We start from the raw sequence: 5,327 nt of genomic DNA, 5'->3' as shown, positions 1-5,327 counted from the left end.
GGACCTTGGGAGGTCCGCCTCCCTGTTATCTCCATGAAAAGTTCGGGACTTTCAGAGGCCGGAGGTCGCTTAAGCCTCTGTCCCAGACAATTACCTTTTTTTCTTTTGATGGTCACATTCAACTTTCTTTATACTTCATATATGGTTATAACTGGGATTGCGTTTTGCCTCATCAGTATTTATTTTTAATTACATTTCACTTTCTTTTTTATTCAAGCTTGATAGCTGAGTCATGACGACCTGAGTTCAAATCTACCCTCAGACACTCACCAGCTGTGTGAACTTGGCAAGTCACTTAATCTGTATGCCTCAGTTTCCTCAACTGTAAAATGGAGATAATAGCCTCTACCTTGCAGGGTTGTTGTGAGGATCAAATGAGTAATATTTATAAACTTCTTTATCCTCACTTTGATCTCTCTGCAACCTTTCACACTGTTGGTCACTCCCTCCTCAATAATCTCTTCTAACAGGGTTTTGGGGATACCTTTCTTTCTTAGTTGTGAGTGGGACAGGTTTAGTGAAGACTTCTCAGATTGTAATTCTTCTCCCAGGGGTGAGGTAAGACTGAGAGGCTCAAGGTTACTATATTTTTAGAACAGAATAATTCCATCTAAGGATATAAAGCTGTGTAGTACATTAGGGTCTCAATGGCTGGATAAAGTTTCCCTAATTCTTCAATGTCTTCATTTCAAAAGGGATTGGTTAGATTTCGTGTCTAGAATGTAAGATCATATTCTCAGCTAATGAGAATAATGGTCAGTGGGGGGGGGGGGGTGGTGGACTTGCGTTAGGGTCTATATAAATCACTGCCTTTTCTTTGTCTTCGGCTTTCCTACTCCAGGTGAACTGGTGTAGGATTGTCCCGATTCTCCAGAATCTAGTAAATAAACTTTCTGTCATCACTTTGAGAGGCCTTTGAGTAATTGATTTAAGTAGGGATCTGAGCCATCCCACACAGTTGTTTTTCGACGTATTTGGCTATTTCTTCTCTCTTTGCTGGATCTTTCCCTAACTGTAGGTGTCCCTTAAGATTCTGTCTTGGGTCCTCTTCTCTTCTCCCTCCATACTACTTCACTTGGTGATCTCATCTGTTCCCTCCGATTTAATTGTCATCTCTAGGCTGATGATTCTCCAATCCACCTTCTTTCCCCAGTATCTCTGCTGACTTCTAATCTCCCATTTCCAATTGCCTTTCAGGCATCTCAAACTGGATGTTCAGTAGACATCTTAAACTTAATATATCCAAAACAGAACTCATTATCTTGCCCTCAAACCCTCCCCCCTCCTCCCTTCCCCTTTCCCTACTAATTGAGGGCAGCACCATCCTCTCAGTCCCTCAGGCTCACAACCCAGGAATCATCCTGAATTCCTCATTATCTCTAAATTCTCTCCCTCACAACCAAGCTATTGCCAAGGTCTGCCATGTCACCTCTCCAACATCTCTCTCATGTGGTCCCCTCTTTCCTGTGACACTGCTCCCATCCTGGTACAGACACTGGTCCCCTCACACCTGGAGGATTGCAATAGATTCATGTGTGTCTTTGTGTCTCAAGTCTCTCCCCATTCCAATGCATCCTCTGTTCAGCCATCAAAATGATTTTCCTAAAGCACAGGTCTAACCAAGTCACTCCTCCCCTTACTCAATGAACTTTAGTGTCTCCCTATTGTCTCCCAGATCAAATACAAAAAAGTAGTGGTATTGCTGGGTTAAAGTTACAGTTTTATAGCTCTTGGTACATCGTTTCAAATTGCTCTCCAGAATGTTTGGATCAAAATTTTTACTTCTTATATGAGAAACTGTCATCTGTAACTCTTAAAAATGCTATCATTATAGAATAGTTTAAAAGACCATACATAAAGAGAAAACTTGAGCTGATCTGATTATGATGGGATGATCCTAAAAAAATAAAATTGGATGGGGAGAGTAAAATGGAGCATTTATCTCATACAAGCTGGGAGAGCTGTTGGAGTGGATGGTGAGGGGGGCTAGAAGGCTGGTGATAGTAGAACATTATTCTCTTCAGAACTGAGTTTAAAAGGGAATAAAGTATACATCTAGAATGGTAAAAGTCTTCTTTTAAAAAAATATACTTTTTTTTCCAATTACATGTTGAAGCAATTTTTTTAACATTTGGGTTGTTTTTTTTTGAAATTTTTAGATGTTAAAAATTTTAATAAAAAAATTAACATTTTGAGTAAAAGTCTTCCTAACTAACAAAGAAATGGGAAGATTAGGAGACAGGATAAGGAAGGGACTCTTAGAAAGCTGTGCAGATTAATAAATAGGAGTGCAAAGGGAGAGAATAAAGGAAGGTTTCTTAGAAAGGTGAGTAGATTAATTTATCAGTAAACACCCCTATGTACACAGGGGGGCATGCTATCATAGGTTCTTAGGTCTGTACCTCTAAAAGGAAAGGCAACTTTTGAGGGGTCAACAGTCAGTTTAATCAAGCACATGTATCATTCACTTAGTTCAGGGGGAAAAGTCAGCACCCTGAACTGCAGAGAAAATACAGAGAAGTCAAAGGTCAACAGACATGCTTCCAAATATCTGACATAAGCAATACATACAGCATAGATCAACAGATAGATCCAAATGTCTGACCATAGTCATCAGAGAGGGAAGCACCAACATCTGGGTTTTCAAGGCAAAGGGGGTGGGGAGGCGGGGTAGCTCCTTGGCAGCTTCCCAGAGTTTGACCAAATAAACACTTCCAGTCAATAAGTCCCAAAGTAAAACCTCACCCTCAGAGTATTCATACCTTTTTTAGAGATGGAGGGCATCACAACAACCCTTGAGAACCAGTGACTCATTAACAAAAGGTGTGGGTCTTCCTACAAATCTTCCCAGGCTCATTAATGGGTGGAGAAGATCTCTAATCACATTAAAATAATTAACAATACAAAAACATATACTGTTTCTAGTTAAAGAAACTCGTTTCCCTACTTTACTCCAAGCAAAGACTCTTGGTTAATAAAGGCAAGATTCAATCAGAGGCACTTGATTATACTAAAACAAGGACAACAAAAGATCCTACTTTTCTAGCCGTTACAATTAATAAATAGGACGACAAGGTGAGAGAATCAGGGATGGACTTTTAGAATGTGTGTGTATTGGGAGGCAGTAATCAGAAGTCAAATAGACATGTTAGGAGGGATAGGGAAAAAAGAGCGGGAGACAAGGATAAACAATGAGGAAAAATAGGATGGAGGGAAATACACAACTAGTCAAGCCCTGGTCTGAATGTGAGTGTGAATGGGAGAAACTCACACCTAAACTGGAAACAGAGAGCAGAATGGATAAAAACTAGAATCCAACAATATGTTGTGTACAAGAAACATTTAAAAATGAGACACAAGAGTAAAAATAAAGGGCTGATTCTGAAGAACAGTTTGGAGCTATGTCCAAAGGGCAATCAAACTCTGCATACTGTTTTATCCAGCAATACCATTGCTAGATCTGTGTTAGAGACATGCTTGACACTAATGAGGTATCAAGGAAAATTTATTGCAGCAGAGTTCAGAGGAATTGAACATCTTGGACAAAGAGTACTCAACCCCCTTCCCCTGCCTTTTAGGAAGGAAGAGCACTGAGTATAGAAGCGAGATGAGCTATATATCATTAGTTCAAGAGAGATCCTCCCACCAGGAGACAGATTGGTCCCTTCTCCATTAGGTCACCATCTTCTCTACATGTCTATTATATATCTCTTTAATATGTTTACCCCACAACATACGAATTGTGCCTAATTTTGTGCTATCTCTCACCTCTAGGCAGAGAAGTTAATATGCAAGTAGCTTATTAAGCAAGCACAAAGAAGAAAAGCCTTCTCCCGTTTGCTCCCAGTCATATTCCCGGACTGGTTCAGGTCAGCTTTAGATTTGATCCTGCTTATCAAGAACTTTGTGACTTTATGAAGGCCACTGTCTGTTTCCTGATTGGTTGAGTCTACCTACAGTCAGTTTTTTCTTATTATCTAATTCTTGATGACTTCATCAATTAATTACTTCTGTGGAAGCTTAACTTTTTGCTGTCTCTCACAATCCTTCCTTTTCTTTCAATATGGGTTATGTTTCCACACTTTTTCCCTAATAGTTTCTTCAAATTTTTTAAACATCAGTTCACATTCCTCATCTGATGGAGAGTTTCCTATGGTTCTTCCCACTACAATCTTAACATTACCCTCCTTAAAATTTTATTTCCACATTTTTAATGCTCCCTTACTCTCTCATATGAACTCTTCCCTTCATCTATCTCTCCTTTAAGTAGGAACGTGGAGAGACTGATTTACACATTGACAAATTGCAAGAAGGTAATCCTCTTCATAAGTACAGAAACAGAGACCCAGAAGAAAAAGGTGAATCAATATATTGTCCATTTAGAAGTTTCATTTCATATAGCTTTCTGGCCTGGATGTTCATTCAAGCCATCTTGCCATGTTTTGTAGAGGTCCTTTTTCCTTTTTCCTACAAAACTGATCCTGACATAATTTATGAATTACCTTTCTTAAGTCTTACACACCTTATTACTCTTACAAAAATAAAATTGGAACTTTGGCTATTTGTCCATTATTCATTCCCCCATCAAGAGGATGAGACTTCACTAAGAAATTAACAACAGGTTCCAAAACCTACATAAATACAATAAGTGATCAATTTTTAACACAGTACATATCACATCATAAAACATTCCCAGCTTCTGGTCATACTATACTTCTTTAAAACATTTACAAGATAGACTACAAACCATTCTTCTTTTAACATTAACTAAATGAGACAAGAATAATATTAACTAAGCGTGCTAACTTCATAACCCCTCAATCTAACTGTTTCCATGCTATTACTAAGAATTAAAGGACCTTCACTTAATATTGTTGGTCTAAAATCCTAAACCTAATAGCCTAATCTTAGACTTACATCTTAGTCTCAGAAGTTCTTCTACCAGCTTATTATTTAATAGATCTGGTATTATGCTTGCAAGTCTTTTGATTATAGGAAATTGCTGCCAGGCCTAGAGGCCTGTGTGGGCTACCCGAGTCTTTCTTACCTCACCTCCGAGGTCTTCGGCTGGCCACGCCGGATGCACATATGAGAGAAAGGATGTTCCAGAGTCGAACAAGGGTTGAGCTTTATTACAGGGTCTAGTTACAAGTGCAGGGGGGTCTTCCTTAGGAGGAAGAGGGGGAGATTTCCTAAGGAGGCTAGGATCTTAAGGGCTTGGAAATAGAAGTACAAGCGGGGAGAGAAGGGGAGGGGAGAGAGGAAAGAAGAGGAGCGGAGCCTACTGTCCTCTTGGCTCCTTACGTGCTAAGAGAGAGCTTTCAGGC

This window comes from Notamacropus eugenii, chromosome 5 (assembly GCF_028372415.1).
Source record: "Notamacropus eugenii isolate mMacEug1 chromosome 5, mMacEug1.pri_v2, whole genome shotgun sequence".
NCBI classification, from domain to species: domain Eukaryota; kingdom Metazoa; phylum Chordata; class Mammalia; order Diprotodontia; family Macropodidae; genus Notamacropus; species Notamacropus eugenii.
This window is presented reverse-complemented; position numbering follows the sequence as displayed.